The following is a 17,796-nucleotide window of genomic DNA, read 5'->3' on the forward strand; positions in this document are numbered from 1 at the left end:
AACATGTTTAAACATTGGTTAAATTTACATAATTCCAAAAGCTATAAGCAAATCAAAGATGCAAGGAAATTTTAAACATTAAAATAGCATATCATGCTTTATTGCAGTGCATAATATCTAATATAATGAGCAATTTTTATCTGGTTTAAACAGATTAATAATTGTCTGCATACAATAGCATGGAAAATTCACAATTTTAATCTTTTCACAAATTTCATGCAGCATTTCTTCAAAATATAACATAACAAACTATCCATGCTACTATTATAATTAATATTTTTCTTAAATAAAATTCGTATAATAAAAGGTGAATGAACTAAGGTAAGTCCTGATAATTTATTTTAAAACTATTTATTTACAGATTCAACTATCTGAATCATGACATAATTTCCTCAATGATAAACAATTTGAGTTATGTTAAAAATACTGTACCTACTCACTAGATGCTGAATAGAGTAGAAAAAAATCACAAAGTAAAATGCTTGTTGAAATAGCTTTCTTCTCTAGGCCGCTTGACAAAACTTGACGCACTGGTCAAACTCGTTTGATTTATTTTATGCTCAAATTAATCATATAATTAACTTTGAACTAGCTCTATATCTAATTCTCTCTTATGTGATTCAAATATTGCAATTTATGTAAATGATACAGACAAAATTTCTTATAAGTCCAAAACATAATACCTCACTAGACTGTTTCAAAAATATTGAATCTTGTATGTTCATAAAAATAAAATTGGTATCCTCATCAAGTTCAGATTATGTCATATCTTGCAAATCATGAAGTCCATGATTAAAATAAATGTCACCAAATGTATTATTATAATGTTTAATAGGTCTTGTTACCAATATTTTACAATTGACTTGAAAAAATTATTAAAAAAATTTGGATATTGCATTAACTTCATGGTGGAATAAATACATTTTGGTAATATTTTTTATTCCTTTTTCAGGCAAAATTTCAGACATCAACATAATACTCTTTGTAGTTCTCTTCTGTTAACACTTCTGTTGTTCATCACATATTATAAATGAATTCTTCATTCTTTGATATGGCAGACGACCATATATATCAAGTTTTTATCCACATATAATTTTTTTTTTCTAAAAAAACTCTTTTAAATGTTTTCCTAACATATTAAATATGTTTAAAATGCAATATTTTGGATTAAAAATCTGAAGCAACTGGTGCTCCTGGAATCAGAGATAATAAAAATTACACTTATTGAAAATGTGGCTGTATAAACTGATAAGGTTCTTGAGACCTTATGAAAAGCAGGTCTCAAGAAACCAATTCAGTTTATACAGCCAATATTTTATTTTCTTCAAAAATATTTCTCTTTTTCAAAAGCATTTACTGAAGTTCTTAAAATTTTGTTTTCAGTTCATCACTAATTAAAAAAGTATCACATTGTAGCAACAATTAATACAGACTCAAAAATTTCACTTCATGAAAGTAAGACGTTATCTGATGATGACAATGGCACCTTAGCATACAGAAGTTTTGTCATTCACACACTAAAATGCTAAATTGTTCGTGCATGGAATCATCTGCTTTGACAGAGATAAGAAAATGCCATTAAAATCTTTAAGAATTTCTTTACTAATTCAGAAGTCAAACAACAAAAATCAGCGTTATACCTACAAAATTTTCACAGGACTAGTTTCGATGGTTTTACCGAAACATCATCTTCAGCAGCAAAACCGCAAATGAACAAGATAGGAAATAATGATTAGATAAGATAAGAAAGCCTGGACAAGAATAAGCAAGTGGCACCATCTGTTGGCGAAACCAGAACTAAAACATAATTTCTCTAAAAGCCGAAGGCAAATTTGGATTGGAATTAGGATCGTTAACTAGAACAGAAAGATTTTTATGAATGTGAAATGCCTCTAGAAAATCCAGTTCTCCAATGGAAGATGTTTTTTGAATAATTTTGGCAGCAGAAAAATTGAAAGTGTGATTTTCGGACCAACAATGTTGAGCAACAGAAGACCTCTGTGTTTCCTTTTTTCTAACATATGCCTCATGTTCTTTGACGCAAAATTTTAAGGCTCTCTTAGTTTGGCCAATGTAAATTAAACCACACTGGCAAGGAATCCTATAAATACCCCAGGAATTCATATCCGGAATGGGGTCCTTGAGTATAGAAGTTGGAATTTTATTGATGGGAGAAAAAACAACCCGAAAGTTAAATTTCTGCAAAATATGTGCAACTTTATAGCTAATTGATGGAAAGAAGGGAATGACAACAGAATTTTTATAATCTCCTAAAATAAGAGTGTGGCTTTTAGTGTGTTGAGATGAGAATTTTTTAACTGCTTGATTAATAATGTTGGGTGAAAAGCCCCTGTCAATAGCTATTGCTTTTAAATAATTTAGTTCTTCATCAAGGGCTAGTTTGGAGGAGCAAACTTGAAGAGCACGGAAAACATAGGAATAAAATGAAGCTAACTTTTGTTTAGTCGGATGACATGATTTAAAGTGTGGTGGAAGGCAAACCAATGAAGGTTTCCGGTAAACTGTAGTACTGAAGTTGGATGTGTTACGTGTGACCAGAATGTCGAGAAACGGAAGAGAATTGCAAGTCTCAGGTTCAAAAGTGAACTGAATAGCAGGATCAATAGAATTCATTGTTGAAAGAACTTTATTTAAATCATCTTTATTACCTTCAAACAGGGTAAAAGTATCGTCTACGTAGCGGAACCATGCCGGGAAGTTTAAAGTTTCAAACAATTTTGATTCATAATAATGCATGTAGATATCAGCCAGGATGGGACTGAGGGGACTTCGCATGGCTAATCCCTCAGTTTGCTTGTAATATTTATTTTGGAAAACAAAATGTGTTTGTTTCAAACAGAGTTGAGTGAGAGAAATTAGCTCATCAATTTCGATGCAAGAGAAATGAAATTCGCGAAGTCTGGTTTCTAGACATCTTAATGCACCCTCCACTGGGACATTGGTGAATAATGATTTTACATCAAAAGAAACCATGAGTAAATTACTAGGAGAAATATTTTTAACCTTTTTTACAAACTCTATTGAATTTTTTATGGTGTAAATGTTATTGTCTAATAGAGTGGAAAATCTAGAAACTAAATATTTAGCTAAAGGATATGAGGCAGTACCTAAATTTGATACAATAGGGCGGAAAGGAATACCACTTTTATGAATTTTGGGAAGAGCATATAATCTGGCACAATTCGCAACAGATGGGATAAGCGAATGTTTTAAGTTGCTTGAAATGATTTGCGAAGATTTGATAAATAAAAATAAATAAAATAAATAAAAACTGCGATCAGTCCCATCCTCAGTCCCATCCTGGCTGATATCTACATGCATTATTATGAATCAAAATTGTTTGAAACTTTAAACTTCCCGGCATGGTTCCGCTACGTAGACGATACTTTTACCCTGTTTGAAGGTAATAAAGATGATTTAAATAAAGTTCTTTCAACAATGAAATTGATCCTGCTATTCAGTTCACTTTTGAACTTGAGACTTGCAATTCTCTTCCGTTTCTCAACATTCTGGTCACACATAACACATCCAACTTCAGTACTACAGTTTACCGTAAACCTTCATCGGTTTGCCTTCCACTACACTTTAAATCATGTCATCCGACTAAACAAAAGTTAGCTTCATTTTATTCCTATGTTTTCCGTGCTCTTCAAGTTTGCTCCTCCAAACTAGCCCTTGATGAAGAACTAAATTATTTAAAAGCAATAGCTATTGACAGGGGCTTTTCACCCAACATTATTAATCAAGCAGTTAAAAAATTCTCATCTCAACACACTCTTATTTTAAATTTATTATTCTTATTTAAAAGCCACACTCTTATTTTAGGAGATTATAAAAATTCTGTTGTCATTCCCTTCTTTCCATCAATTAGCTATAAAGTTGCACATATTTTGCAGAAATTTAACTTTCGGGTTGTTTTTTCTCCCATCAATAAAATTCCAACTTCTATACTCAAGGACCCCATTCCGGATATGAATTCCTGGGGTATTTATAGGATTCCTTGCCAGTGTGGTTTAATTTACATTGGCCAAACTAAGAGAGCCTTAAAATTTTGCGTCAAAGAACATGAGGCATATGTTAGAAAAAAGGAAACACAGAGGTCTTCTGTTGCTCAACATTGTTGGTCCGAAAATCACACTTTCAATTTTTCTGCTGCCAAAATTATTCAAAAAACATCTTCCATTGGAGAACTGGATTTTCTAGAGGCATTTCACATTCATAAAAATCTTTCTGTTCTAGTTAACGATCCTAATTCCATTCCAAATTTGCCTTCGGCTTTTAGAGAAATTATGTTTTAGTTCTGGTTTCGCCAACAGATGGCGCCACTTGCTTATTCTTGTCCAGGCTTTCTTATCTTATCTAAACATTATTTCCTATCTTGTTCATTTGTGGTTTTGCAGCTGAAGATGATAGTTCGGTAAAACCATCGAAACTAGTCCTGTGAAAATTTTGTAGGTATAACGCTGATTTTTGTTGTTTGACTTCTGAATTAGTATTTATTCGGCGTGTTATTGTGTCTTAATTTCTTTACTATTTTCAATAAAAAAGTTTATCTTTCAAAAAAAAAAAAAAATTATACAAATCCTAGGAATCAAGCATTCAGCACATTGCTAGCCCCCACCAAAAAAATCACTAAGCCATTTGTGTAATATTTATACCCATAAATATATTTACGGGTGTCCCTTGGTGAAAACTGGTGATTTTTGGCAGTACATGGACACCGAGTTTGTGGTACTCTGACTTGCAAAAATCGCCACTACACAAGGGCAAAATAACATGTCAAAGAATTGCACAAACTCGGTTTCCATGTACACATTCACCTATTTTCCCTTCAAAAAAAAAAAAAAATCGGAGACTTGCACAAACTTGCCATTTCGCACTCCCTTGACTTTGTCTATGTACGCATTGATCTATTTTCACTGAAAAAGTCAAAGGAGCGGCCAATTCTACACTAGAAGCCAAGCAAGAACTATATAATCTCAATAAACTACATTTTAACAATGAATTAACATAAAAAAAGGAAATTCCTTATAGCATCTAAGCACTACACAAAGGAAATATCCACTTACCTTATTTAGAAATTTATGTGTCTTCAGTCAAACAAAATTCCTTAACAACATCCAAAAACTTCCTAAAATTATCTGAACTAGAATCTGTATACTGGCATCACCACATAAATTCACAAAAATAAGAGTAAAAAAATCCTCTGTAGTGCCAGTATCCTTCGACATTCGACCATACATATTTCCTTCGTACAAACAGGACACTTTATAATGGCTACCGAGTAAACCTTCATTTACACACCGGTCAATTAATGCTTTTTTCCCCTTTCGTTCCAAATTGTACAGAAACTTCAAATTAATCTTACCACATTCAGTTATTTTACCGTGTAAACCACAAAATAAGCAATGTACTTCCTAACGAATATCCAATACACAAACAAGCCCTTACAAATCTTTTCCCATCAGTCAAATTCACTGCAATCACGCAACCAATTATGTCATAATAAGGTTTGCATAACACTCAACTACTCAGGTTACCATAAATGAAATAACTTGGCAATAAATGAAACTACAACTTGGCAATAAATGAAACAACAACTTGGCGATAAATGAAACAACTTATCGATAATCCAAGGGGCACCCTTAAATGTACTCTAACCAAGCTTTTATGCATCCTGGCATTGATTCCACTAAATTCTTCATGACTTCAACCGAAACAGATACCCATTCTTCCCCAAATCCAGTTTCTATTCTTTCTATATAGTGAGAGAGAGCTCCACATACTCCATAATTGTTGCATGGGTTTCGTATGTCAGATGACTGAAGAGGGGAATAAAATTGTTTCAAATTGCAAAGCCATACCTTGGTATTTATTATGAGGCATGTATTAGAGAGCACTATCTTCCCAGAAGGATGAAAAAGTCAGGTACTTACATATTATGTCACCAACTGAGAAACTGTTGCCGAACAGTGCAATTTAGCATCAATTATGGATGAAAATGACATAATAGCACATTCATAACTTCTGCACTTTTCTTTGATGTAAACTTAATTTTGAATAAACCATCATTTGCTTTATGAACAAGGATATAGATTAACTGTTACTGCTATATTTTTTTTTCGCAATTTGCAAGAAACATTTGCAACCTGCCTTCTACAGAACAGTAAATAGTGGATTTTTTTTTCAAAGTTATGGTATCCTTCCAGGAAAAAGTGCACAGTAATGGGCACCATATGGTCAGCTGAATATGGCTGACAAAACAATAACAGATTGGAAAAATTACTTTTGGAAAGTTTGCATTCATAGCTTTCTTAACAGAATTTCTGATAAAATCGGAGGGGCTAACAAAATAGTAGAAATCAATGGAAGCCTTCTTAGGAAACACAGAAACAAACTGAGTCAAATACTGATTGTTTATTAAATAAAGAGGTATCGCTTTCTCCAGAATATCGTAGGAATGGTTAGTGCAACTTTGGTGGAATTTCCACCAACTTTCATGGTTCGATAGTAACCAATATTTGGCGACAGATCAACTCCTTCGACTGTCGACAGTATAATATATAAGTACCGAAAGTTATTTCAAAGATTCACCTCAGCAGTACTAAGGACCCAGCTTTTCTTTCAGTGCATTAATGCACATTTTATAGCCCTTTATTCTGTTGGCAATATGCTTGCATCAAACTTTTATTACACAATACAATCTCAAAACACAACATATTTCACCGCACAACGTATCTTTTTGCAACTTTAACTAACTACGAGCTTTAACTATAGTTAAAGCACATTATTCTCTATACTCCACACCATTTATCTCCTAAATTTCTTTCATTAGAGATTAGGACTTCATTCACAAATTTGTAGTTTCATCAGCATGTTTTATAAACTATGATTGCTTTTTCTTACCTACTTTTGATACAAGAAAAAAAAAAATTCTTTAACATTGCATTGCCCAGCTTATTTACAAAAATGCAATGGTTTCTGGCACTGAATACTTTGATTTAGAAGCTTTGTTTGAAAATAAGATTTGAAAAATAAAAACACTTTTAATTTGAAAATATTAAAGAAACGCACAAATTGCAGTTCTTATCCAGTCTATCTCCAAATGCGACAACTATCAAGCTCAACATTTTGTATGTATATTACTACTCATATTTATGGTATACTTGTCTTGTTAGAGTGAGAGATGAATATGCAGAAAACTGAGGAATTCGAGATTAACGCACTGACCTTAAAATTCTAGCAATAGTTTATAAGAAAAGTTGTCATACTTTGACTATATTTCTATACCTTACAAAATGTGTCATTATTCACTTACCTCAACTAAATTAATACCTTATTGAGCTTCGATTAGCTACAAATTTTGTTCAGTTTTGGTGATGAGAACTTTGTTTTAACATAGTATGACGTCATTATTATGCTGATTTTTTTAAGTAAAAATAGATCGATGTGTACAAAGTCAAGGGACACAATGCAGAGTTTGTCCATTTTTCTGATGTTTTTTCAAGTGAAAATAGATGAATGTGTACATACACACCAAAATTGTGCAATTCTTCGACTTTGATGATTTTGGTTTTGTGTAGTGGCCATCTTGAGATTGTGCCTTGCTGACCAATCGCCAATTTTCACCAAGGAGCATCCTTAAATACATTTTTATGCATTTAAGATATTACCGAATCAGGTTGATCACAATTTAGGAGCAATATGAAAAGAAGACATAGCTCAGCAGACTACTGAATTCATTGGCTGGTTAAATATGATCTTTCTCTTCTGACTCAGTAAACCAAAAGCTTAAAAAATTCAAAAGGGCTAAGTATTGCAGGCAACTAATTATACTGGCAATATTTTTTAACTATACACCTTTCACGATTATAAACAAATTTGTTTTTCATGCAGTATAGGCATTTTTGAGGGATATGCACTATGTCTATCATAAAGTGACCACATTTTCATTGAGACAAAGTGGGACAAATGGAATGAAATGAGAACTGTAATTTAGTTGTGAAAACAGACCAATAATTCAAAAAAATATATTTTATTGTAGTCGTTCACTTGTCTATAAATATACAAATATATATTTATTATTAACTATTGGTTACTATAAAAATATTTGTAAAAAACTATAATTTGAATATTATGTTTTTCAATTAATTTAAAACTTTATTTTAAAAAAATTATGATTTTTCTTTCACGGTAATATTTTTTATCCGAGTGAATACTTTGCAATAGATTCAGATCATTTATTAAATTGTTGTGAAATTTCTCACATGAATTGGTCAAATTATATTTTACGCTTAAAACAGATTTTAAAGTTTTATTGTTCAACTGCGTTATTTCAATTGTCAATATTTTATTGATACTAGGAAAAGCACGTTCTGTTGCTGCATTTGTTCCTGGAAGGGAAAGCATGTATTTTACAATTTTTATAATATTTTCATAAGGAATATTATTCTGTTTAAAATGAAGGAATAACTCCGTCCATTTTTTGTCTGTTTACACATTTGCAGACAACCAACATTTAATTTTTTCTTCAGTAGCATATCTTTTTACCAATGACACCTCATCAAAAAGATCATTTTTGCAAATATTATTTTTCGGAAAATGGTTACTAATATATTAAAAAGATTTTTCCACATATTCCCATAAAATCTCCTTTTTTAATTTCAGCCAATGAACATTTTTAATATTCTCGAATTGAACTGTTTGTTCTTCAAGATAATCCAATCAGTTATAAAAATTTCTGACTTCTTTCAGAAAATCCGGTCATTTAATGGCACCGTGTTCTTCCAACCTAGTGATGTCCTTTCGAATAACTAAAGGAACGTAATCATCATCAATTCTTTCTCGCAATTTTGTTTTTAAATTATTGATTTCATTTGACACTCTTGTAATTAAAATTTTGTCCCCTTCAATAATTTTCACAGCATTGTGAAATAATGTAGCTTGGTTATGGAATGAACTGAAGCCGAATTTGTGATGTGTCATTTTCTAAAAAGAGCTGCGATATTCTTGTACACTTATCTTATGGTAAAAAGTATGATTTTAATGGTTCGTATATTTTTAAAATATTTTCTACAGCTGGTAAAAGAGCTAGCCATCGTGTTTTGCTGTAACCAATAACCTTTTATACTCGAATTCTTGCGTTTTCACAGAAATTCTTCAAACTTTCAACACGCACAGTATATAATATATATATATATATATATATAAATACAAATAAATTTTTGCAATATTATTTTCAAGATCCACTGGAAGTAAGTCAGATGCTGTTTGAATAGTGCTGTGTAGAATGTGCACTGCACAACCTACTCCAATAATTTTTTGGTTCAAATGTTCGTTAAGCTTCGTAAAAACGTTATTGATGCCTTTTCTACCTTTTCCACCAAAATTTGCGTTAGTGTTATCCTCAGAATATTCAATAATTTTATTGTTCAAATTATTCTTTTTTAAAATAGTTCTTATTGAATAAAAAATTATTTATGAAGTTTCACCCGGCAATGAAACAAAATCTAATATTCTAATTTTAACTCCTGTTTCTGGATCAAAAAGTCTAACAATTGTGGGAAATAATTTTAAACCTTTGTGGTTGGAAGCATCATAATATATCAATATAAATGTGCATTTAATCTAATTCTTTCTGCAATAGTGTAAACGAATATAGTGGAAAAACATTACAAATAATTGCTTCGGTTTTTGTCCTTGCACATGCAAATTTTTTGTCATACAATGTTTTGATCATTTGCGAAGTACAATCAATTGATCTGAAACTTTTATTGTGGTTTATGGTGTGGAAAGCAAATAGCCCTTCACCTAATGCTAGCTGTTCCTTTGTTAATAATACATATTCCTTGGCAAGACGTTACGACAATAATCGAACACCACCGAATAAATCTAACTCATTACATCTCCTAATTTAGTTTACTCTGCATGCATTTTATGTGTTTTTTATTTCTTTATGTTTACTATAATAATTAATAAATAAATAATAGGTAATATACTTTTACAGTACATTTAAAATAAGAAATACAGATGTTTTCTAAAAAGCGAGACATTTTTAAAAATCGGCAGGATGCGGGACAGTCCTCCCAAAAGCGGGATGTGTGTAACTTTAGTCTATCATTTTGTACAGTAAAAGCCTAACTAATTGTAAAGGTCAAGTAAGAGGAATATTTTAGAAAAAATTAAATAAAATAGATATTTATAATGCCATTATAAATATCTATTTACACGCATCTAGTTTTACCAGTATACTATTAACATGCATCTAGTTTTACCAACAGAGTGATTTAGCACTGCTAATAATGGATAAGTGTGACATCACAACACTATCATAAGAACTTCACCTTGGTTTTATGAAACTTGATTAATTCATGATAAGCCAGTTTAATTTTTGTAAAGAAAGACATAAGTTATTTTTTTCCCTCACATTTGAAAAAATTACTAACATGTTGACTGCCATGGAGTCACTGATGGCCAGCACTTCACTTGGCTGCAGCGTCTTGGGGGTCACCAGTAATTTGCAACAAACCTCCGTAGTGAAAATACATAATTATAGTAAATATCAATACTGATAAATTTTTAAATAATACCATTGTTACTATAATGGTTTGAAGAATAATCTTTTGCAGAAATGTAAATAATAAATTTCAAAAATGTTATACAGTACATCAGGGATTACCAGTGACCCCCAACACAAAATACGCATTAAACACGATTATATAACTCACCTTATCTTTTATAGGTAATATTTACACATATGTCGAATAATAAAAAAATTCATACTAGCGCCACGGGCAAACCACATAAAATGCGCACAGCAGCAAACGTGTTAATATTTTATATCTACATTCTATGCTAAAGCATGCAGTGGAGTATTTTCAGAGTTACTGGATCTTGGCATCACAAAATGGCTGTTCTAGAGTTAATTGCTTTTTTTTTTTATATATATATATATATATATATTCTCAACTATCTGTAATTTTCACATATCTGGCAGTCAGTTTTTCTCAAGCATTACTGATAGTAAAAAAAAAAAAAAAAAAAAAAAAAAAAACTTTTCTAGAAAGAATTATATTTTTTTAAAATTCTCAACTATCTGGAATTTTCACATATGGCATTCAGTATTTTCTGAGCATTTCTCTAGTCGAGCTTTCACTGCATCAGCAAGCAGTTCCAATACATTAATCTTGACACATAAAAAAGTATGCTTAAAAGAATAATCTACAGCTTAATGCAAAGAAATGCTATGACAGGCATAAATGGTACATCAAATTAAAAATATCACTGTAGTTTCTAAAAACACAATTGTATCATTTACAAATATTAGAGGTAGATCAGTCAGAAAGTTACAACAAATACCTATCAAAAATTCTTCTCATATCCATTTTTTGTAAGGAATGAAACTAATGCATCATATCCTTCTAACATGCCCACTAAAAATTACTTTCTGAGAATGTTTCAGGTTATATGACAAATTGAAAGTGCAGGCATGTAGGCAAGAAAAGTGCCCTGGGTGCCTGACATCCTTCCCAACATAGCCAAATTATATCTAAAAATTAAACAATTTAATAAAACATCTCCTGATGAATAGAAATTACACTTTTTTTTAAAACAGAAAAAGTTTTTAAATTTTGGCATAAATCACAGAAAATGTTTAAGTTTTCACACAATTTTCACTGAAAAGCAAGAGTTTCATGTAAAGCTTTGTTTTTATTTATAAAATCTAAAATTTGAACAAAGAGCAAACAAGGCACAAATCCTATGCAACCAGAAAATTTGAATTTTGAGGGTTGGGGGAGGAGGATATCATCTGCCCCCTTTTAAAAAAAGGTCAATGATGCTTAGGATCCTAGAAAATACTACAATCATCATAACTTTTTCAGGTGCCAAAATTGTTTTTTTCCTCCTTGTTATCCTGAAATTTTAGTTTGACGGCTCATGAGTTAACCCTTTGCACTCAGGACCTTTTTCGCGCGTCGCACCAGCAACTTGAGACGTATCGCAGCCTTTTTGACGCATTTCTTACCAGTAACTTAAAATCATTTACACACACAAATTAATGTATAAAATTTTTATATTTTAACATTTTATATATCTTTACACTTTTATAAGCATAATTTCTTAAATATTGTATTATTTGGATATTTATTGTATTATTTCTTTTATATTGTATTATTTTCTTAAATATTGTATAATTGGTCTCTGTAATTTTTTTGTTTATGATATTTCATGTAACAATTCCCAAGATGCATGCCCGGCTTGTTGGGACAAGTATTACAATAATATGTCGTTTGATGCCTTTTTTCAGGTTCATTTCTCTAAAAACAGGCTTAAAAGTGAATAAAAACAAATTTAATTTTTAAAATTTTAAATCACTATGGAAATTTTAAAAGTTTTTGTCTTCAGACTTACATAACTATATTCAAGCACCCATCTCTACAAACAAAAATTAACAATTGGCAGCTACCTGGCAAAAAAAAATGTCTTAGAGGGGTGTGTCAAAATTTAGGATTTTGCTTTAGATTTTTTTTAAGTCTCAATTTTGTTTCCTTAGGGTCCATAAGTTATAGTTCATGCAAAATTTTACCACAACTTAAATTATTTTATATACCGCCTCTCAAATGGTTAAACCCATTCTATGACTAAGGTCCAGTGTAAAATAACTAAAATTAAACAATACAAAAGTATGTAAATCAATCTTATGTTTATTTAGAGACATTAAAGGTTTACAGTTACAATTTGTTTAATTTGGGTGGTGGCGGTCATCAACGTTAACATTTTTGGCTGACATATCAAATTAAACAGGCACATACCTTATAATGATTTAATATTCTAAAATTATGGGAGACGGCCCCTCCGAATGTACACCGTCATTCGTTATAATCTAATTTTTCATACTGCAGTTGTAAGGTACAATAAAGCGAAGGAAAATCTATAAGACGAAATAAAAAATAAACTAAACGCTGGTCCCGAGCTGGCGTCTTCGAACTCCGCGTTCTGCAATTTCCTTCAGGCAGACACCTGTGCTGCTGGTCCCAAATCAACATTCTAATTTCGGCAAAAAATTAAACCTTCATTGATGCAGGGGTCTTTTTCCCATTGGATCTAGTGCTTTATCCTCCACGGCTCTGCTTTCTTTTCACATTCAGCAGCCGTTCCATAATTCTCATCTTCGTTAGGAAATATTTCCACTTCTAAATTAGGTTTTGCGATGATCATGCTGCGAAGCTTCTTGTTTTCATTCTCTTCTTCCTCTCGTCCCAATTGTGCAGCCACTCTAGTACCTGGCGTGATTTTGAAAAAATTGGCGAAGTATGATAATCGGAAGAACGCCAAGCACAGCAACCCAAACAGAGAAATCTTCAGGAGAAAGGGTTCCCCAACTACCAGAAGACGCCAACTATCACGGTTCAACCATGCAGCCTTCAAGGTTACTATGCTAGGTCAACCTCCTCTCTGCTGATGGAAAGGGGAGGATTAGCTTCGTCTTGGGGTGCAACTCCAACATTGCGAGCATCCTATCCGAGGACTTTTCACTCCCATAAACAAACTCCCCGTAGAACATTTCTCTGCTAGAGATGTCACAGCAAACGGGCTCCCGGTTATGCAAATACTCCAGGTGGTGCAGTCATCAGAACATGTGGTGAAGAATCAGACATGTGTTAAAATGCTTGGCGAAAGAATTTTGGGATGCAGAAAACTCAAGATAAGGGATACTGAGAATGAATTCCAAGCCTACGGTTTGGGTATGAAAATTACATAAACAGTGAATAGTTTTTCAACACAATAAACGAATTTAGGACATTAAAAATTATTATATAACAATTAAAGTCATTAAAAATGTCAGCACAATATAAATTGTTTCTTCAGCAGAAATTAAGTATATACACTCATTATCCAGATTGAGTTTCAATTACAATTGATTTACCTTACCACCAGTCAGAAAATATGAATTCAATAAACTTTAATAGAAAGAGGAGGAAAAATTAAGTTACTTCAAATAAAAAAAAAAAAAAATTTAACACACCAAAAGTGCAGCAACAAGGCTTTAAAATAATTAAAGTTAAAACTTAAATAAAACAACCTTAAGGGTCAAAAACAAAAAGTACAAAAACAGAAACTTAAGTTCCTAAACTCAATTTAAAATAACAACTTCAACTTAAGAAGACTTTTAAAGCAACCAACCTAAATTTAAAGTTTACAAAAAGTTACAGTTTAAACTTACAATTAACTTTAAACAACTAAAGCAAAAATGAATAACTTCAATTACTGATCAAAACCGAATTAAGTAAGCAAATAACTTAAAGCTTGAAAATAATAACAATTAATATATAACAAATCCTATCCCCATTCCCAAAAGAAGAAAGAATCAATAGTCTCTGACTTTACAACACACATACTGCAAGATACGTTAAGTAGTGTTGACAGTGGCAAACTTTAAGAATTACTTCGAAACAAAACCAGCTCTTAAACTGGGCAAAAATTACAAAGCTTTAGCAAAACACTTAAGTTAAAACACAATTAACTAACCTACCAATTCTATTAAGAATCAGAATCACCCAATATAACTCACAACACAACAAAACACTCAAAAAAATGTAAGCAACTCTAAGCACTCAAACAAACGTAAACCATGCCGACATAAAAGACACACGCATGAATTCAAACAGTATACTTTAGTACACAACTAACTTCACCAAAACCAAAATGGTGAACATAAAGAAATAACCAAGATCAATGAATCCAATACCAAAGACGAAATATAGTCGCTTTCCCCCAAAAAAAATCAGTAAGCTACAAAGTAAAACACAAAGTTGATCCTAAGTTGTTCCCACTAACCCACCAAAATAGAAACAAAAGTGTAGGCAAAAATGAAATAACTCACAACTCAGCAAACATGTATAAATAAGAAACAACAACCAACAAGTCAAAAAGCCCTAAGCCGAAAAGCCCTAAGTTGCAACTTAGAAAGAGAAAACAAATTTCGATAACACTTGAAGAAGAAACCAAGTGGTCCAGCCACCAAGATCTCAAAAAAAAAAAAAATAAATAAATAAAATATTGAGACACGAAGGTTGACATTCCTGACAAACCATGAGCTGGATAAGTCCAAAACAACCCAAATCAACTAACTAATCGTGCAGCACACACAATAAACAAACAAACTGGATCCAGTAAATCTTATTTAAACATCAAACTTGTGGTGAGGAATAAATATCATCCTAACCCTACCAATATGTACAAAAGTGTAAAATTCAATTACTTCTTGACAAAACCATGAGTGTCTCTAGACCTTAAACTGTAAGGCACTTGTGTAGTAGTGTCACTACTTTGACCAGCAGAACAACGATCTTGATAAAAGATCTCTAAAGTAGGAAATATAATTCTATCTGGCATCTTGGTTAAACGATCAACATGTACTACCTGACGTGAATGTGGTTTAGAAACCAACTCTATCCTGAAGTTAACCTTTGATAACTTCTCTACTACTCGATAAGGTCCCTTGTTAAATTTACATAACTTCTTAGCCGTTCTTCGCTGTAACACAGGAGTATGTAAGTATACTATACCACCTAACTCTTTGTTCTTGTGATAAGCTTTAGATTCTCTAGTATTTTCTTGTTTCTCAGCTGCAGTAGTTAAATTTGTTTTTACTACTTGAAATGATTTTTGCAGTCTTATGAGCAAATCCTTTGAATACGTCTTAGTATCATCATACGTCTTAAATTTTGACCGAGTCGAAATGTTAATAGGTAATGTTAAATCTCGGCCATACAAAAGAAAAGCTGGACAATCATCCAAAGCCTGATGCTTCCCAGTTCTATGTGCTAACATAGCAAATGGTAAATGCCTGTCTCAATCTTCTTGTGTTTCAAACACCAAATGACTTAAAGAATTGATGAGTGTAGCATTTAACCTTTCCACAACACCATCTGATTGTGAGTGATAACTTGTAGTGGTGTGTTTACAAATTCCAAGTTTCTTATATACTTCAGTAATAGCTCGTGAAATAAAATTAGTACTTCTGTCTGTAATTATATGCTTTGGCACTCCATGAGAAGCAATAAACAATTCCAGTTTTTCAATTATTAGTTTCAGACAAACAATTTTGTACAGCATAAGCTTCAGGCCATCTAGTGAAATAATCAGTAATAACCAAAATATATTTATGTCTAGAAACTGTCAAAGGCAGAGGGCCAACAATATCCATGGCAATATGTTAAACTGCTCTATTAGATATTGGAACTCTCATTAAGGTTGCTTTGTGTGAAGCTTTAAAACTACACTTCTGTATACATGAATGACAAGACTTTATGCTAGAATTTGTTTATGCATGTTCTTCCAAAAGAAAGCTTTTTGAATTCTATGAAGTGTTCTATGAAAACTAGAATGAGCAGCTACAGGTGAATCATGATTCTGTTGCAAAATTTGTGGAACTAATGTTTTTGGTACAACAATTCTATTTTGTTTTTGCTTTCTGCTAGCAAAACAAATAGGGTGTGAAAATCCATTCTCATCTTCTTGACTTAAAATGGCTCCTAGAGCAAAATTCGAGGCATCTGTACACAAAGCAAAAGGTTTCTTGAAGTCAGGTAAAGCCAAAATAGGCTGAGCTTCAGTCTTTAATGTGTCAAAAGCCTGTTGAGTTTCATCAGTCCATTTAAAGGTTACTTTGTCTTTAGTTAATTCAGTTAGTGGTAAAGCTTTGTGTGCAAAATGTTCGGCAGAGGAATTGAATCTTCAACAGTCTTTTCATTCAATTTTCCAAAATCTGTAACCAAACGATAACTATCATCTTGCTTCCTAACCAAAATAACAGGTGCAGAATAACCACTATCACTTTCCTCGATTATTTTTGCCTACAACAACTCAGCAATCTGTTTATCTAACTCTTGTCATAAATGATAAGGAACTCTGTAAGGTTTCTGTCCGACAGGAATATTGTCCTTTAAATTTATATTATGCAAAATAGTATCACAACCAGTAAGTTCAGTAACTGAAGAAGCAAAAATATGCTTGTCTAAAAGACTCATAAGTTCATGTTTCTGTTGTTCAGGTAAATGACTTAAGTCAAACTGACCTCCCCAGGGTTCAAACTGATCACCAGTCTCAAGACTCGTTGAAAATACTGGCTGAATAGCAGGTGTACTGGCATTAACAGGAGCCAAAGTTAATACCTTTGTTGATGTGTATGAAGTCAGGAGAAAAATTTGCAACTTTAATGAAAAATTCATTACTATCATGTTTACTATTAACAGAATGTGCTACACAAAATTTAGACTGCTGATGGTGAGTGAGAGGTTCATTAAGTACAGAAGACTGTGAAAAAGATAAAAGAGGAGATAACACTTTTAGAATATTCTCAGAGAAAGGAGGAAGTTTATGTTTTGTCATAGAATAGCAAAAGATATCATAGTAGGGTTAATAGGAGATAAAGTACAATTATCAGAAACATCAGCATTTGACGTAGACTTGTGAAGGTGCCAGGGCACTAAAATGTGTTGACCTAGCAAATTAGATGTATTAAAATCAATGCACAGTTTGTTTATACTTAAAAATGTTGTTCCTAAAAGTGCAGCATATTGATCAAACAAACTATCAATAATTAGAAATTCAGTTTCAAAGATCTGATCTTCAAATTTAACAGGTAATGTGGCTTTCTTGTTGACTACCGCCTTGTTGTTTGAAATACCGGTTGATCTTTAGATTATGGTAACTTGGCGACTTTTTGGCGAAAATTTGGCGACCAACTCTCCTACAGCAACCCTCTATTTT

General features: G+C 32.1%; 1 protein-coding gene across 2 annotated transcripts in view; it reads right to left on the reverse strand.

The window, feature by feature from the left end:
* The window catches only part of LOC118185018 (serine hydroxymethyltransferase, mitochondrial-like), a 58,268-nt gene that overhangs the window by 27,695 nt on the left and 12,777 nt on the right, over positions 1-17,796 (reverse strand). The gene's annotated exons all lie outside the window — the stretch shown is intronic.

This window comes from Stegodyphus dumicola, chromosome X1, assembly GCF_044657685.1.
Source record: "Stegodyphus dumicola isolate Sdum_Otavi_A_Nest chromosome X1, ASM4465768v1".
Lineage (NCBI taxonomy): Eukaryota > Metazoa > Arthropoda > Arachnida > Araneae > Eresidae > Stegodyphus > Stegodyphus dumicola.